Below are 20,106 nucleotides of genomic sequence, written 5' to 3'. Positions count from 1 at the left end.
GGAAAGGAAGGAAAGAAGGAAAATAAAAGGGAAATTCAGGTTTTGAAGCTTTAAACCTTAATAGGTAAGTCAATCAAGCCCTTTTACTTAATTTTGATGGTTTAGAACGAAGATTTTGATGAAATTAAGTTGAGACTTTGGAAGTTTATAGGTTTTAAGTATAGTTCATGTTGAACAAATGTTTGAATTAGGGTTTAATTGATAGACTTATTGATTAGAATTGATTAAAGGATTAAATTGTAAAGTAAGCTATAAGTTTTGCATAGTAGGGACTAAATTTTAAGAATTTCAAAATTTTGTATTTATGATGAAATTTAGATAGTTATGTCTAAGTTTGGTTGAAATTTGAATAGAAATAAAGTATGAATTAAGATAGGAAAGTAATTGAATTTAATTAGGGCCAAATTGAATTTACAGTAGAAATTGGATAGAAATTGAATAGGAAAATTTAAATATTAGACATAAGTTAATATTTTATTAATGATTATGAAAATTATCCTAATTTTTCGTAGCTAATATCGCACTCGAGGCATCCACGAAGAAAGGAAAAGAAAAAGTGGACGAGGAGTAGACACGAGAATCACGGTTTGTATTACTATAATTCAAATCTAATTATTATTAATTATTGTGTTTTAATTGAAATGTATGGTAAATAAATAAGGTAAGAAATTTGGTATGATAATATTGTTTTGAATGGAGTTGATTTCAATTGAATATAATTACTGAAATTAAGTATAGTTTATTCTTTAAAGTTCCCCCTGTTTCACTGCTTGATAGTTCCGACCCCTTTTCACTAAAAATTAATTATCTCATTGTACAGAATTCGGATAATGTTCTTGTTTTTTTATTTTGAAATTAGACTCATTCAGGATTCTAAAAATATAAAGTTTAGCCCATAATTATTTTTTTAAAATTTTTAATGATTTTTCAAAGTCAGAACAGGGGATTTCGAAATCATTCTGGCCCTGTTTCACTAAAATTCAAATATCTCATATATAAAACTCTTTTTCTTGCTCTGTCTCTTTTATGTAAAAATAGACTCATTCAGATTTAATTTCATATATTATTCAACCTCTAATTCAATTTCCACCATTTTCGGTGATTTTTTTAAGTCACACAACTGTTGCTGTCTAAACTGTTTTGTTGCTAAATGTACTCTTCCATAATTTCACTTTTTCACTGAACAAAGTAAATTTCTCATCTTTCTTGATTTATAAAAACACATTTAACTTATTTAAAACTCACGTTATTCAATTTAGTCCAAAATATACTTTTGCAAAATTACATTTTGCCCTAAATTAATAAATAAATTATGAGGTGATGAAAGTTAATAAAAAATTTGATTAAGGTGGACAAATTTTATTACGATAGGTGACAATGGTTATAAGGACACAAAAATATTTTCTAAAATTTAACTCGAACAAATATATTGATTCGATTCGATTCGAATTCTATCTCACTCGACTCGATTCGAGAAAACTTCAAATAAAGTTAGGATGATAAAATGATATTCGAAAACTCGATTAACTCGAAAATTTTCGATTCGATTCGATGGAATGCTCACCCCTAGGGGTCACTCTCTAACAAAAGTTGACATAAGACTCTAAGAAGCCAAAGAAAAACTCGACTCCAAAGGAAGTAAGTTGCTCGTAGAAAGGAGAGACAATTGCTTTCGTACCTATTAACATAAGAAGCTTAAATGTGTTAGAATTCATAATAGAATAAGAAAAGCTAAAAACAACAGAAAACCTAATGCAAGAATCAAATAAAATAAACTACCCAACTGAAAACTTAAAACAATGGAAAACAACTTGAATTTTTCGTTTGAGGTGTTCTCGATTTTAAAAAATCAAAAAATTTAAACTGGAGTGTCCTCAAATAGTGTAGATCTGATCTTGAAAATTTTGGCACATAATTCAACCAATTTTTTTCTTTTTTTGTTTCGTATTTTTCTGTTTTTGCACTTTTCCAATAACTCTTTTTTGTGGGAAGTATTTTTCTATATCCCAAGAGAGTGTCAAGAATCAATATGTAAAATTTCATATTATTTGAAAAATGTTTACCCATTGAAAAATATTTTTTCTGAAAAACTTTTTGGGTAAAAAAAGTTGTTTTGAGGTTGTTTACTGGAAATCAATTTATTAGAACACAAAGAACACCTAAAACGCCCAAATCTTATACCAAATCTAATTCTTTTTTTGTTGTTGTTTTGTATTTTTCTGTTTTTGCACTTTTCAATCACTTTTTTAGAAATATTTTCTAGATTCTAAGAGAGTGCCAAGAAGTAATATATAAAATTTCAAATCATTTGAAAACGTTTACCGACTGAAAAATATTTTCTTCAAAAAAATTTTTGGGTAAAAAAAAGTTGTTTTCAGTTTGTTTGTTGGAAATCGATTTATAAGAACACAAGAGCACCTAAAACACTCAAATTTGATACCAAATGATAAGGAATGGGCAAAAAAATGATCATCTTCAAATTGTTCGACCCAAAAAAAAATTGGATCTGACCTGAAAGAAGAAATAAACAAATTATGAAATTAATTTAAACAAGAAGTAATTTTAAACTAAATTTTCTTGTTTAACTAAGAAACAAGAACTCTTAAACAACTTAAAATACTTAAGCAATATCCAAAATTCGGAATAAATAAATAATAAAATAATAAAACCTAATAAATACAATATTGGGCTCATATATAATAAAAATTTAGCCTAACAAACGAACCTAATATGCTTTAAACTCAAATTAAAATCCCGAAACTTGTAATTGTTGTCATAATCCCATTCAGAAATTTATACTCGCGCAATCTTCACTAAAAATGTCATAACTTGAGCTCTCGAACTCGAAATTGAGTGATTCAAAGTGCGTTTTGAAGCTAAGAGATAGCTCTTTAAACATTATGCAAGCATCTAAACCCATAAATGTGAGGATCTCATCCATAAATTTATTGCAAGTTGACGAATCTTTTCCTTTTGAAAATTGGTAGTTTGGTTGAATTGACTTTAATAAATTTCACTCATTCTATGAATGTATCATTCCTTGTTTCCTTGAAAAGATTAATCCTCTAATATTGTCTTTGATCGACATTTTTTTATTTGCTTGGCCTTTGTCATTGTTGTTGGGCCTTGAGGTAGTGTGGGCTCATCATATCCATATGAATCTGAAATTAGGTCTTGAGACTCGCATTAGTATTGTAAGATTTCACTAGAAATAAAAACTTTAATTGTGCTACAACTATCAAGACACATTACTTAATTATTTCGTAATAGTTGTCAATTTATTGAGATTCGAAGTCGTACATCTTTCTCAAGAAGCAACTATAATGGAGTATTCTCTTACCGCTAAAGTTTGTGGAAACATGAGTTTGGGTGTGTGTGATGGGAGAATCAACCAACAATTAAGGGAAGCTGTTTTTTATTACTCAAGTCAAATAGGAAGAGTTACTTTTCTCATGACATTCATATATGCTTTGATTGAACAATAGAGATCAGAGACCCATATGTTCCATCTCCCATGCGACGAAGTGGCAATAACACTAAAGGATGTAGCATTTGTTGACAGGGCTTCTAGTGGGCAGGTGTTCTGTAATAAGGAACATTAAATTTAATCTTCAAGAGGTCCCTTTTCGAGCATTTGGAACTATGTGACGTTATTTACGTATTGAAATTTTGTGATATAATAGGTGGTCTAGGCATCGGGATTATACGACGTACTGTTGGAAGGGCGAATTGGTACCTATACGTGGAGCAGTTGATAGGGAATTGCAAACAATCAATAAATTGGTCGAATTATATGGTTTGAATGGATTATATCATCGTACAATGTAAAGTGTAAGTATAAACATTTAAGAAAAATAAATGGATGGCTAAAATGATTTTTTTGTAAAGTTGGAGGGCTAATTAAGTCATTATGCCTTTTATAAACTAATAAACATTGCTCAGAGATATTTTTGTCATTTTAAATCATGTGAAATATAAAATAATGTGCTTGATGATAGTCGAACCCAAAACATTATAATTTATAATGTATTTACCATTTCAACTAAAACTTCATTTGATTTTTAAATCAATTTTTCTATAAATATATATGTTAAATAATGTTTTCAGCCACATTATTAATGTGTCATATTCTAGTAATATTAATATCAAGTGATGTTTATATCATACCCGAGTTTATCGACTATGACCCATATTATTTTTTTTTGCTAAAAACCAATTAAACTCATTATTGTTGAAATTAGACTAGACTAATCAATTAGATCGATTTAACCAAAAATCGATTAGCACCGGTCTTAAATAAGGTGGAAAGCTAGCTGACCTAGAAACTAATGTAAACTACGATTAAATCGTGAACTATGAATTGAATAAACTAGTTAAAAACGAATTGAATTAGTTTTTTTTTTTTTTGTAATTTTGAGCCAAATTATCCAGAAATAAAAAAAAAAGAAAACCACTTTTTTGTTTTCACGAAATCAACTTAGGGTGAGTTTGGACGGGCGGTGCGTTTACTTACGATTAGTGTAAAAATAGCGGTGGCGATGAGATTAGATACTGTAGTGATACTGTAGCGTGAGACAAAAAGTAAACTAAACGTACCGCACCGCACCTAATCGCCCATCCAAATCCATCCTTAGTCAAACAAAAAAAAAGTTTCTCGCTCCAGTTCTCTATATTATCATGTCTTTTTCATCAATAGCTTGTCAAAAATGACAATCTTTGGAGAGTAAAAGAAAGAAAAGAACAAAAGAAATAGATTCTAAATTGATCCGATGGCTTTTAAAGAGATAATGGTAGGCCGCTAAGTTTTTCAAAGTAGAGTTTTGTCGCTTTTAAGTGTTAAGTCTCTCTACGCAACAACAAAGGTTAGTGATTTTTTCTAAAGTCTTCATTTATTTCTTATTCAGTACCTAGTGGCTGTAGGTTTTTAAGGTGGGTTAGGTCTTAAATAAGTGCTTCTATTCAAGATAAAATAATGAAAAATAAGCTATTTTAGTAAAAACGTTATGTTATATTTTATTTCAATATGTTTATTCATAGCTTTATATAGCTTTATAAGCATCCAACAATTTTTGTACAAATCGACTGAGTGTAAGAAGATGTTACTTTAAGTAATGTATTTATTTTTATTTAAGAGTTTGAGAAATTATTACGTGTCGAAATTTTTTTGAAATTGATTTTTATTTTTCAAAAATAAAAGTGGAGTCGCCATCAATTTTTTTAATTAGGTATGATCGGATCACCTTAAGACTTTGTCATTTTAATAAAATGTTAGATTTACTAAAATTATTTTCGGTCTTACAAAATTCATGAAATGGGTTCGGAAGTCGGTTACGTATGAGGAAGGATTAACTCCCTCATAAAACCCAAAATTGGTACCTAATTGATTACTTGATGTCTTAGTGTCGAGAATTGAAAATTTGAAGAGAATTTAAAACACGATCCCTCTTTGCATAATGTTATTTGATTAAGATATCGCTTAACTAAATTAAATTTAATAGAAAATGCCCTATTTCGAATTAATCGAGAAGAAAGACCATGCCCCGTGAGTTAGGACATGATGCCTCGAATTCTCAAAAACCATAATAATCGCCATTTGATCATTACTTAAATCTTGTTTTGTTATTTTAAATAGGATATTCGATTACTTTGGTTCTAAGAAGATGCCATACTTCGTAAGTTAGGAGCACGACTCCTCGAATTCCAAAAATAATGAACATTGTCTCAATTTTAAGTATTTTCTGTACGTTAAATAAAACGAAGGTAACTTTTAAAAAGATATACATTTAATTTATTTGGCATAGTGTAAAAATAAATAAATATAATTTAACATGATGGCATGAGGATTAACAAAATAAAGTAAAATAGTAGTGGGTAAAAAATGAAATGATGATATTAGAATAATAAATAAATGAATAAAGAGAAAAAACAAATGAAAAGGTAAAATAAAAAAATGTTATGCTAGCGAATAATAATGCAACTATAATGATAATAAAAATACATCGATTTATAGTAATAATAGCGATAATCATGTCATGATTATTATAATGATACTAACATGAATGATGATAATAATAATGATAAAATAAAAAAAATGCATAAAAAGGATATAAATAACATAAATTTTAAATGTTAAAATAAAAGATATTGTAAATAAAGAGGTAAATTTTAATAAGTGAGGGATTAAATTGAAATTTAAGCGAAACTTAAAGCATGAATTGTGAAATAAACAAAGAAAGGGGAAACGAAGGATTGAATTGAAAACATAACAAAATTAAAAGTCTAAATTATATGAAAATTGTAATGACCCAAAATTCACGGGCATCAGAAAACTGCAATATCGGGCCTCCATCTTAGTGAAATGGGTTCGTAAATAATTATTAGAAATATTTATGAGACTAGAGTTGTGCCTAATTAGGTTCTAATTAGGTGAATTTAGCTTAATTAAGAGTGATTAGAAAAAAAAGACTAAATTGAATAAGTGGTAAAAGTTGAATTATAGATTAAAATGGTAATTAAGCCATTAACAATAAATGAGGCGGCAAATGAGAAGATTTTTCTTCGATTATATATTATATATATAAATATTATTATGGTTTTATATTAAAATTATTAAAATAGTGACAAATGTATGGTAGTGATAATAAACATGTGTAAAATACATGAAAACACACTTGTAATATATTTGTATATTTTCTTAAATAATAAGTAAAAGATGTTTATTAATTATTATATTATATTATGAAATAAAAAAATAAAGACAAGTGTAAGGTGATGATAAAATATAAGTGTTAATTAAAATATGTGCATTTATAGTATATGTATTTAATTTACTTGTTATTTAAGTAATATATATTTGTTATAATTATATATTATATAATTGTTAAATTAATAAACAAATATAATACAAAGAAAGTAAAAGGACAAAAGGGCACTTAAACAAAAGTATAAGTTGAGGCAGGTAATCCTTAAAAAATCTGAGATTTTAAGTTCAATATATATATATATATATTATATTATATTATATTATTAAACAATAAAGATATTTATTATGTTTTATTATATATTATATTATTATAGTAAAGTAACGAAAAAAAGAAAAAAAAAAAGAACAGAAGCTATTCGAAACAGGGGAAAGGAAGGAAAGAAGGAAAAATAAAAGGGGAAATTCAGGTTTTGAAGCTTTAAACCTTAATAGGTAAGTCAATCAAGCCCTTTTTACTTAATTTTGATGGTTTAGAACGAAGATTTTGATGAAATTAAGTTGAGACTTTGGAAGTTTATAGGTTTTTAAGTATAGTTCATGTTGAACAAATGTTTGAATTAGGGGTTTAATTGATAGACTTATTGATTAGAATTGATTAAAGGATTAAATTGTAAAGTAAGCTATAAGTTTTGCATAGTAGGGACTAAATTTTAAGAATTTCAAAATTTTGTATTTATGATGAAATTTAGATAGTTATGTCTAAGTTTGGTTGAAATTTGAATAGAAATAAAGTATGAATTAAGATAGGAAAGTAATTGAATTTAATTAGGGCCAAATTGAATTTACAGTAGAAATTGGATAGAAATTGAATAGGAAAATTTAAATATTAGACATAAGTTAATATTTTATTAATGATTATGAAAATTATCCTAATTTTTCGTAGCTAATATCGCACTCGAGGCATCCACGAAGAAAGGAAAAGAAAAAGTGGACGAGGAGTAGACACGAGAATCACGGTTTGTATTACTATAATTCAAATCTAATTATTATTAATTATTGTGTTTTAATTGAAATGTATGGTAAATAAATAAGGTAAGAAATTTGGTATGATAATATTGTTTTGAATGGAGTTGATTTCAATTGAATATAATTACTGAAATTAAGTATAGTTTATTCTTTAAAGTTCCCCCTGTTTCACTGCTTGATAGTTCCGACCCCTTTTCACTAAAAATTAATTATCTCATTGTACAGAATTCGGATAATGTTCTTGTTTTTTATTTTGAAATTAGACTCATTCAGGATTCTAAAATATAAAGTTTAGCCCATAATTATTTTTTTAAAATTTTTAATGATTTTTCAAAGTCAGAACAGGGGATTTCGAAATCATTCTGGCCCTGTTTCACTAAAATTCAAATATCTCATATATAAAACTCTTTTTCTTGCTCTGTCTCTTTTATGTAAAAATAGACTCATTCAGATTTAATTTCATATATTATTCAACCTCTAATTCAATTTCCACCATTTTCGGTGATTTTTTTAAGTCACACAACTGTTGCTGTCTAAACTGTTTTGTTGCTAAATGTACTCTTCCATAATTTCACTTTTTCACTGAACAAAGTAAATTTCTCATCTTTCTTGATTTATAAAAACACATTTAACTTATTTAAAACTCACGTTATTCAATTTAGTCCAAAAATATACTTTTGCAAAATTACATTTTTGCCCCTAAATTAATAAATAAATTATGAGGTGATGAAAGTTAATAAAAAATTTGATTAAGGTGGACAAATTTTATTACGATAGGTGACAATGGTTATAAGGACACAAAAATATTTTCTAAAATTTAACTCGAACAAATATATTGATTCGATTCGATTCGAATTCTATCTCACTCGACTCGATTCGAGAAAACTTCAAATAAAGTTAGGATGATAAAATGATATTCGAAAACTCGATTAACTCGAAAATTTTCGATTCGATTCGATGGAATGCTCACCCCTAGGGGTCACTCTCTAACAAAAGTTGACATAAGACTCTAAGAAGCCAAAGAAAAACTCGACTCCAAAGGAAGTAAGTTGCTCGTAGAAAGGAGAGACAATTGCTTTCGTACCTATTAACATAAGAAGCTTAAATGTGTTAGAATTCATAATAGAATAAGAAAAGCTAAAAACAACAGAAAACCTAATGCAAGAATCAAATAAAATAAACTACCCAACTGAAAACTTAAAACAATGGAAAACAACTTGAATTTTTCGTTTGAGGTGTTCTCGATTTTAAAAATCAAAAATTTAAACCGAGTGTCCTCAAATAGTGTAGATCGATCTTGAAAATTTTGGCACATAATTCAACCAATTTTTTCTTTTTTTGTTTCAGATTTTTCTGTTTTGCACTTTTCCAATAACTCTTTTTTGTGGGAAGTATTTTTCTATATCCCAAGAGAGTGTCAAGAATCAATATGTAAAATTTCATATTATTTGAAAAATGTTTACCCATTGAAAAATATTTTTTCTGAAAAACTTTTTGGGTAAAAAAAGTTGTTTTGAGGTTGTTTATTGAAATCAATTTATTAGAACACAAAGAACACCTAAAACGCCCAAATCTTATACCAAATCTAATTCTTTTTTGTTGTTGTTTTGTATTTTTCTGTTTTGCACTTTTTCAATCACTTTTTTTTAGAAATATTTTTCTAGATTCTAAGAGAGTGCCAAGAAGTAATATATAAAATTTCAAATCATTTGAAAACGTTTACCGACTGAAAAATAATTTCTTCAAAAAAATTTTTGGGTAAAAAAAAGTTGTTTTCAGTTTGTTTGTTGGAAATCGATTTAGAAGAACACAAAGAGCACCTAAAACACTCAAATTTGATACCAAATGATAAGGAATGGGCAAAAAAATGATCATCTTCAAATTGTTCGACTCAAAAAAAAATTGGATCTGACCTGAAAGAAGAAATAAACAAATTATGAAATTAATTTAAACAAGAAGTAGTTTTAAACTAAATTTTCTTGTTTAACTAAGAAACAAGAACTCTTAAACAACTTAAAATACTTAAGCAATATCCAAAAATCGGAATAAATAAATAATAAAATAATAAAACCTAATAAATACAATATTGGGCTCATATATAATAAAAATTTAGCTTAAAAACGAACCTAATATGCTTTAAACTCAAATTAAAATCCCAAACTTGTAATTGTTGTCATAATCCCATTCAGAAATTTATACTCGCAAATCTTCACTAAAATGTCATAACTTGAGCTCTCGAACTCAAAATTGAGTGATTCAAAGTGCGTTTTGAAGCTAAGAGATAGCTCTTTAAACATTATGCAAGCATCTAAACCCATAAATGTGAGGATCTCATCCATAAATTTATTGCAAGTTGACGAATCTTTTCCTTTTGAAAATTGGTAGTTTGGTTGAATTGACTTTAATAAATTTCACTCATTCTGTGAATGTATCATTCCTTGTTTCCTTGAAAAGATTAATCCTCTAATATTGTTTTTGATCGACATTTTTTTATTTTCTTGGCCTTTGTCATTGTTGTTGGGCCTTGAGGTAGTGTGGGCTTATCATATCCATATGAATCTGAAATTAGGTCTTGAGACTCGCATTAGTATTGTAAGATTTCACTAGAAATAAAAACTTTAATTGTGCTACAACTATCAAGACACATTACTTAATTATTTCGTAATAGTTGTCAATTTATTGAGATTCGAAGTCGTACATCTTTCTCAAGAAGCAACTATAATGGAGTATTCTCTTACCGCTAAAGTTTGTGGAAACATGAGTTTGGGTGTGTGTGATGGGAGAATCACCAACAATTAAGGGAAGTCTTTTTATACCTTAATAGGTAAGTCAATCAAGCCCTTTTACTTAATTTTGATGGTTTAGAACGAAGATTTTGATGAAATTAAGTTGAGAAGTTGGAAGTTTATAGGTTTTTAAGTATAGTTCATGTTGAACAAATGTTTGAATTAGAGGTTTAATTGATAGACTTATTGATTAGAATTGATTAAAGGATTAAATTGTAAAGTAAGCTATAAGTTTTGCATAGTAGGGACTAAATTTTAAGAATTTCAAAATTTTGTATTTATGATGAAATTTAGATAGTTATGTCTAAGTTTGGTTGAAATTTGAATAGAAATAAAGTATGAATTAAGATAGGAAAGTAATTGAATTTAATTAGGACCAAATTGAATTTACTGAGAAATTGGATAGAAATTGAATAGGAAAATTTAAATATTAGACATAAGTTAATATTTTATTAATGATTATGAAAATTATCCTAATTTTTCGTAGCTAATATCGCACTCGAGGCATCCACGAAGAAAGGAAAAGAAAAAGTGGACGAGGAGTAGACACGAGAATCACGGTTTGTATTACTATAATTCAAATCTAATTATTATTAATTATTGTGTTTTAATTGAAATGTATGGTAAATAAATAAGGTAAGAAATTTGGTATGATAATATTGTTTTGAATGGAGTTGATTTCAATTGAATATAATTATTGAAATTAAGTATAGTTTATTCTTTAAAGTTCCCCTGTTTCAACGCTTGATAGTTCCGACCCTTTTCACTAAAAATTAATTATCTCATTGTACAGAATTCAGATAATGTTCTTGTTTTTTATTTTGAAATTAGACTCATTCAGGATTCTAAAAATATAAAGTTTAGCCCATAATTATTTTTTAAAATTTTTAATGATTTTTCAAAGTCGAACAGGGATTTCAAATCATTCGCCCTGTTTCACTAAAATTCAAATATCTCATATATAAAACTCTTTTTCTTGCTCTGTCTCTTTTATGTAAAAATAGACTCATTCAGATTTAATTTCATATATTATTCAACCTCTAATTCAATTTCCACCATTTTCGGTGATTTTTTTAAGTCACACAACTGTTCTTTGTCTAAACTGTTTTGTTGCTAAATGTACTCTTCCATAATTTCACTTTTCACTTGAACAAAGTAAATTTCTCATCTTTCTTGATTTATAAAAACACATTTAACTTATTTAAAACTCACGTTATTCAATTTAGTCCAAAAATATACTTTTGCAAAATTACATTTTTGCCCCTAAATTAATAAATAAATTATGAGGTGATGAAAGTTAATAAAAAATTTGATTAAGGTGGACAAATTTTATTACGATAGGTGACAATGGTTATAAGGACACAAAAATATTTTCTAAAATTTAACTCGAACAAATATATTCGATTCGATTCGATTCGAATTCTATCTCACTCGACTCGATTCGAGAAAACTTCAAATAAAGTTAGGATGATAAAATGATATTCGAAAACTCGATTAACTCGAAAATTTTCGATTCGATTCGATGGAATGCTCACCCCTAGGGGTCACTCTCTAACAAAAGTTGACATAAGACTCTAAGAAGCCAAAGAAAAACTCGACTCCAAAGGAAGTAAGTTGCTCGTAGAAAGGAGAGACAATTGCTTTCGTACCTATTAACATAAGAAGCTTAAATGTGTTAGAATTCATAATAGAATAAGAAAAGCTAAAACAACGAAAACCTAATGCAAGAATCAAATAAAATAAACTACCCAACTGAAAACTTAAAACAATGGAAAACAACTTGAATTTTTCGTTTGAGGTGTTCTCGATTTTAAAAATCAAAAATTTAAACTGAGTCTCCTCAAATAGTGTAGATCTGATCTTGAAAATTTTGGCACATAATTCAACCAATTTTTTTCCTTTTTTTGTTTCGTATTTTTCTGTTTTTGCACTTTTCCAATAACTTTTTTTTGTGGGAAGTATTTTTCTATATCCCAAGAGAGTGTCAAGAATCAATATGTAAAATTTCATATTATTTGAAAAATACCCACTAAAAAATATTTTTTTTTAAAAACTTTTTGGTAAAAAAAAGTTGTTTTGAGGTTGTTTGCTGGAAATCAATAGATTAGAACACAAAGAACCCCTAAAACGCCCAAATCTTATACCAAATCTAATTCTTTTTTGTTGTTGTTTTGTATTTTTCTGTTTTTGCACTTTTTCAATCACTTTTTTTTAGAAATATTTTTCTAGATTCTAAGAGAGTGCCAAGAAGTAATATATAAAATTTCAAATCATTTGAAAACGTTTACCGACTGAAAAATAATTTCTTCAAAAAAATTTTTGGGTAAAAAAAAGTTGTTTTCAGTTTGTTTGTTGGAAATCGATTTATAAGAACACAAAGAGCACCTAAAACACTCAAATTTGATACCAAATGATAAGGAATGGGCAAAAAATGATCATCTTCAAATTGTTCGACTCAAAAAAAAATTGGATCTGACCTGAAAGAAGAAATAAACAAATTATGAAATTAATTTAAACAAGAAGTAGTTTTAAACTAAATTTTCTTGTTTAACTAAGAAACAAGAACTCTTAAACAACTTAAAATACTTAAGCAATATCCAAAAATCGGAATAAATAAATAATAAAATAATAAAACCTAATAAATACAATATTGGGCTCATATATAATAAAAATTTAGCTTAAAAAACAAACCTAATATGCTTTAAAGTCAAATTAAAAGCCCGACACTTGTAATTGTCGTCATAATCCCATTCAGAAATTATACTCACGCAATCTTCACTAAAAAGGTCATAACTTGAGCTCTCGAACTCAAAATTGAGTGATTCAAAGTGCGTTTTGAAGCTAAGAGATAGCTCTTTAAACATTATGCAAGCATCTAAACCCATAAATGTGAGGATCTCATCCATAAATTTATTGCAAGTTGACGAATCTTTTCCTTTTGAAAATTGGTAGTTTGGTTGAATTGACTTTAATAAATTTCACTCATTCTGTGAATGTATCATTCCTTGTTTCCTTGAAAAGATTAATCCTCTAATATTGTCTTTGATCGACATTTTTTTATTTTCTTGGCCTTTGTCATTGTTGTTGGGCCTTGAGGTAGTGTGGGCTTATCATATCCATATGAATCTGAAATTAGGTCTTGAGACTCGCATTAGTATTGTAAGATTTCACTAGAAATAAAAACTTTAATTGTGCTACAACTATCAAGACACATTACTTAATTATTTCGTAATAGTTGTCAATTTATTGAGATTCGAAGTCGTACATCTTTCTCAAGAAGCAACTATAATGGAGTATTCTCTTACCGCTAAAGTTTGTGGAAACATGAGTTTGGGTGTGTGTGATGGGAGAATCAGCCAACAATTAAGGGAAGCTGTTTTTTATACCTTAATAGGTAAGTCAATCAAGCCCTTTTTACTTAATTTTGATGGTTTAGAACGAAGATTTTGATGAAATTAAGTTGAGAATTTGGAAGTTTATAGGTTTTTAAGTATAGTTCATGTTGAACAAATGTTTGAATTAGAGGTTTAATTGATAGACTTATTGATTAGAATTGATTAAAGGATTAAATTGTAAAGTAAGCTATAAGTTTTGCATAGTAGGGACTAAATTTTAAGAATTTCAAAATTTTGTATTTATGATGAAATTTAGATAGTTATGTCTAAGTTTGGTTGAAATTTGAATAGAAATAAAGTATGAATTAAGATAGGAAAGTAATTGAATTTAATTAGGACCAAATTGAATTTACAGTAGAAATTGGATAGAAATTGAATAGGAAAATTTAAATATTAGACATAAGTTAATATTTTATTAATGATTATGAAAATTATCCTAATTTTTCGTAGCTAATATCGCACTCGAGGCATCCACGAAGAAAGGAAAAGAAAAAGTGGACGAGGAGTAGACACGAGAATCACAGTTTGTATTACTATAATTCAAATCTAATTATTATTAATTATTGTGTTTTAATTGAAATGTATGGTAAATAAATAAGGTAAGAAATTTGGTATGATAATATTGTTTTGAATGGAGTTGATTTCAATTGAATATAATTATTGAAATTAAGTATAGTTTATTCTTTAAAGTTCCCCCTGTTTCACTGCTTGATAGTTCCACCCTTTTCACTAAAAATTAATTATCTCATTGTACAGAATTCGGATAATGTTCTTGTTTTTTATTTTGAAATTAGACTCATTCAGGATTCTAAAATATAAAGTTTAGCCCATAATTATTTTTTAAAATTTTTAATGATTTTTCAAAGTCGAACAGGGATTTCAAATCATTCGCCCTGTTTCACTAAAATTCAAATATCTCATATATAAAACTCTTTTCTTGCTCTGTCTCTTTTATGTAAAAATAGACTCATTCAGATTTAATTTCATATATTATTCAACCTCTAATTCAATTTCCACCATTTTCGGTGATTTTTTTAAGTCACACAACTGTTGCTGTCTAAACTGTTTTGTTGCTAAATGTACTCTTCCATAATTTCACTTTTTCACTGAACAAAGTAAATTTCTCATCTTTCTTGATTTATAAAAACACATTTAACTTATTTAAAACTCACGTTATTCAATTTAGTCCAAAAATATACTTTTGCAAAATTACATTTTTGCCCCTAAAGTTTCACAAAATTATGATTTTACCCTTAGGACCGTAAAATAATTTTTATTCAATTTCCTTGCATTTTTGGCCTAGCTGAACCATTTTATGACTATAGCAATCCATAATTCTCACTTAATTACACATGTACACACATTTTTATAACTTTTACAAACTAGTTCTTTTAGATATTTTCACCGAAAATCACTTAGTAAAAATCGTTTACTACACACCAAACATTCATATTCTACCTTTAAACATCAAAACACATGCTTTTCACATATGGGTAAATTTTCAAATCTTAACCCTAGCTCAAATAAATGGTAGAAATAGAGAGATCATGTTACGAGGACTTCAAAAACGTAAAGAGTATTAAAAACGGGGCAAAGATGAACTTACTATTGAGCTTGGAAGCTTGAAAACCCTAACCATGGCTTCCCCCTTGCTATATTCGGCCAATCTAGAAGATGGACAAGGGTTTTTAGCTTTTATTTTGTCTTTTTGTCCATTTAATTACCAAATAACCAAAATGCCCCTAACTTAAAAATATCCTATTTCACTTATCTCATGTCCATTTTTGCCTACAATTTAACCAATGGTCTAATTACTATTTAAGGACCTCCAATTTAAAATTTCATAATAATTGGAAACCTTTAACATGTAGAACTTAACTTTTGCACTTTTTACAATTTAGTCCTTTTGACTAAATTGAGTGCCCAAACATCAAAATTTTCGGAGGAAATTTTCACTAAATAATTCTGTGAAATTGTAGACCATAAAAATATAATAAAAAATAAATTTTTCCTCGTCGAATTTGTGGTCCTGAAACCACTGTTCTGATTAGGCCCAAATTTGGTCTATTACATAATGTGGCAGAAATCCGTTACCTAGTCATTCTAACCAATGGGTAAACATGAAAGAGGACCAAAATCGATGTTGCAGAAATGAAATCCCAACTAAAATGGGTTTGGAAAAAAATGATAGACGTGAGATTAATCATTCAAGATTCAGAAGAGATGTTCAAAGGAGTGAAAAGCTACTGTGAGTTCCACACTAAAGAAGGTCATAAAGTCCAAGAGTGCACTGAGTTCAGAGCTCTAGTGCAAAGTCTAACGGATAACAAAGAATTGGAATTCTTTGAAGATGTCAATGGCTTGGAAGGAAGAGATGTGGCGCATCAAAGAAAGGATCAATGGAGAAAGGCTACAAGGTCAACCACCCAGTGGCGATTATTTCACGACCAAGAAGTAATGAAGTGGGAGCACAAGCTATGCCAAGAGTCATAATTCAAAAACTCGTGGCTTTTCCCTACAAGGATAGCAAAAGGGTTTCATAGAATTATGATTGCAACGTAATGATCATATGAAAAGAGAACTCGGTTGGCACTTTAGAAGGGGGCCAGGATATTGGTTTCTTCACGTGCAGTGGGAGGCGCTATAACCAAACAAATGCAAGAATCGAGTCCCTTACAGAAAAAACCCTGACCGTCGAACATAAAAAAAAGGCTAGACTTGAATCACCTGTCAATGAGCCAATAACTGAGAAGGAGGTTACGAAATTCTTGAAGTTCTTGAAACATAGCGAGTATAGTGTAGTAGAACAACTACACAAACAACCAGCTCACATATCAATATTAGCCTTGCTCTTGAGCTTAGAGACACATCGTAACTCATTGATGAAGGTGTTAAATGAAACTTATGTCACTGATAATATTTCTGTAAACAAGCTAGATCGTTTGGTTAACAATCTGAGTACCAATAATTTCATCTTCTTCAATGATGATGAAATACCTTTAAGGGGCATGGGATCTAAGAAGGCTCTACACATCACTACTTGCTGCAAATGATATACATTGCTAGGAGTGTTAATCGACAATGGATTTGTACTGAACGTCTTGCCTCTATCCACACTGAATAGGTTGCCAGTGGATAGCTATCACATGAAGACGTGCCAAAATATAGTGAGAGCATTCAGTGGTACAGAAAGGAAGGTGATGGAGAGAATTGAAATACCACTCTTAATTGGTCCGAACACATATGAGGTAGACTTTTTTGTAATGGATATCAAACCCTCTTATAACTGCTTGTTGGGCAGGTATTGGATTCATTCGGCTGGGGCAGTGCCATTGTCACTGCACCAAAAACTGAAGTTGGTAACGGAGGGTCGACTGGTAACAATAAACGCTGAAGAGGACATCATTGCATCCGTAACTATTGACGCATCATACATAGGAGCGGATGAAGAGGCAATAGAATATTCCTTTTGATCACTGGAATTTGTTAATGTAACTTTTATTGTTGAAGGAAATAAGATCACAGTGCCAAAAATATCCAAAACCATGAGGATGGGTCTGCAATTGACCGTCGGGAAATGAGCTTTGCCTAGAAGAGGGCTTGAAAAATACCTTTAAGGAAGAGTCGAGGCACCAATGCTGGTGGACAAACAACACTGTTTTGGCTTAGGGCACAAGCCAGATGCGAGACAGTAGAAGAAGAAACTGAAAAAGAAGCAAGAAAGAAGAAGTTCACGACTAAGTGGGGGAGAGGTAAACTTGAGCATCAATGCCATATCTGAAGAAGGAATTGGGGAAGAAAACTTATAAGGCATTTGCCCTTATATCCTCGGAAGTGTTCTGAACAATTGGACTGCGGAAGAGATCCCTGTAATTTTTAGAACTAATTCAGAGTAATGTTCAAAACACACTTATTGCTCTAAGCATGGGAGCAATAGGAATCATTTTGTGAAAAAGGCATATGTCCACTATTTTAATTTCAATAGAATAATGCATCCTCGTGTCTCATTTGGAAAATATTCTTTTATTTTTTCATTTCATTCATACTCATACCACACAAATAATTATTCTTAGATTCATTTTTCTTTGGTTCTTCTTTTATTCCTATAATAGGTCTCCGGATATCAATGATACGAGCGACGCTGCTGTTGACTCAGAATCTCCTTTTGAGTAGGATATGTGTCTAGAGGAACCTCAAGACTTTGAAGATGATCGATATTATAACTTATCTCCCAACTTGTTAAGGATGGTACAAAAGGATAAGAAACAGATCCTACCTTACAAAGAGTTGATGAAAATTGTGAGCTTAGGAGACAAACAAGAAAAGAAAGAGGTGAAGATCAGAGCTTACATCACTGCAGAGACAGCGAGACCTCATGAGTTACTCCGAGAATTCAAAGATGTCTTCGCATGGTCGTATCAAGACATGCCTAGTCTAAGTATTGATATCATAGTACACCAGCTTCTCATAAAGAAATAATGCAAGTCGGTTCAACAGAAACTCCGAAGGATGAAGCCCGACGTCCTGTTGAAGATAAAAGAAGAGGTCAAGAAACAATTCGACGCTGGTTTCCTACAAGTGGTTAAATACTCAGAGTGGGTAACCAATATAGTCCCCATCCCTAAGAAAGATGGAAAAGTACGAATATGTGTAGACTACAGTGATTTAAATAAAGCCAGCCTGAAGGATAATTTATTGTTACCTCACATCAACACCTTAGTGGACAACACGATAGGTTATTATTCACTGTTCTCCTTCATGGATGGATTCTCCGGATACAACCAGATAAAGATACATCCTAAAGATATGGAAAAGACCACATTCGTAACCATGTGGGGAACATTTTGCTATAAAGTGAAACCATTCGACTGAAAAATATGGGAGCGACATATCAAAGAGCCATGGTAACTTTGTTTCATGATATGATGCACAAAAAATCGAGTTTTATGTCGATGATATGATCGCAAAATCCCGAACAGAAAATGAGTATGTACAAGTTTTGGAGGTTGAGAAAATTCCAGCTAAAGCTAAATCTAGCAAAATGTACCTTCGGGGACACGTCAGGAAAATTGTTAGGATTTATAGTCAGCGAAAAGGGATCGAGATAGACCTGGATAAAGTCAAGGCTATATAGGAGTTGCCTCCGCCACGCTATCAAAAGGAAGTCCGAGGTTTCTTAGGGAGATTAAATTACACTGCCCGGTTCATTTCACAACTAATCTAGAAATGCGACCCCATATCCCATCTCCTTAAGAAACATAATCCAGATGTATGGGATGATGAATGCCAGAAGACCTTCAACAGGTTAAACATTACTTGTCCAATGCCCTAGTACTGATGCCACCTAGCCCAGATAAGCCACTGATATTGTACTTTGGAGTATTTGGGAATTCTATGGGATGCGTGCTTAGCCAACATGATGAGTTAGGGAGGAAAAAATAGTGATATATTATCTCAGTAAAAAATTTACTGAATGTGAGATAAGATATTCGCCAATTTAGAAGTTATGTTGTGTATTAATCTAGACAACCCGAAGATTGAAACAATACATGTTGTACCATACGACTTGGCTCATCTCGAAAATGGACCCTCTAAAGTACATGATGGAGTCGATTGCTTTAAATGGAAGAATGGTCTGATAGCAAATTCTACTCTCCAAATTTGATATAATCTATGTGAACCATAAGGCAGTAAAAGGGAGTGTAGTAGCAGATTTTCTAGCCAGTAGAGCTCTAGAAGATTACGAGCCTTTAAAATTTAATTTCCCAAATAAATATCTAATGTATGTTGCAACCATTGAAGAAGGTGCTCCAAGAGAATATCCCTAGAAACTAAATTTTGATGGAACCTTAAACGCCGTGCGTAATGGAATTGAGGCAGTCCTGGTATCCCCAGACGGATATCATTATCCTTTCACCAGTAAACTTGACTTTGATTGCACAAATAACATGGTAGAATACGAAGCATGCATCATTGGTATTCGTGCAGCTATAGAACGCAAGATCAAGGTGCTGAAGGTATATAGGGATTCTGCACTAATGATCTATCAACTCAAAGGTGAATGGAAGACAAGAGTTCCTAATTTGATCGAGTATAGAAGGTTGTCCTAGAGTTAATTAAAGAGTTTGATGACATCACCTTCTACTACCTCCCGCGAGATAAAAATCAGATGGTCGATGCCTTGGCTACTTTAGCT

At 29.9% G+C, this 20,106-nt stretch overlaps 1 long non-coding RNA gene across 6 annotated transcripts; it reads left to right on the top strand.

The window, feature by feature from the left end:
* The first annotated feature begins 2,305 nt into the window (after positions 1–2,305).
* LOC128041913 (uncharacterized) lies at positions 2,306–14,610 on the top strand. Of its 6 annotated transcripts, none has more exons than XR_008196990.1 (5): positions 7,056–7,195; positions 7,647–7,719; positions 11,003–11,075; positions 13,767–13,909; positions 14,361–14,610. It is a non-coding gene; the product is annotated as an uncharacterized LOC128041913 (long non-coding RNA). The 6 variants fall into 6 exon arrangements; XR_008196988.1 differs by having other exon boundaries at positions 13,751–13,909; XR_008196987.1 differs by lacking the exon at positions 7,647–7,719 and having other exon boundaries at positions 13,751–13,909.
* Positions 14,611–20,106: the final 5,496 nt, after the last annotated feature.

This window comes from Gossypium raimondii, chromosome 6, assembly GCF_025698545.1.
Source record: "Gossypium raimondii isolate GPD5lz chromosome 6, ASM2569854v1, whole genome shotgun sequence".
In the NCBI taxonomy this organism is placed as follows: domain Eukaryota; kingdom Viridiplantae; phylum Streptophyta; class Magnoliopsida; order Malvales; family Malvaceae; genus Gossypium; species Gossypium raimondii.
The sequence above is the reverse complement of the archived record's forward strand: the minus strand, read 5'-3'. Positions and strand labels throughout refer to the sequence as shown.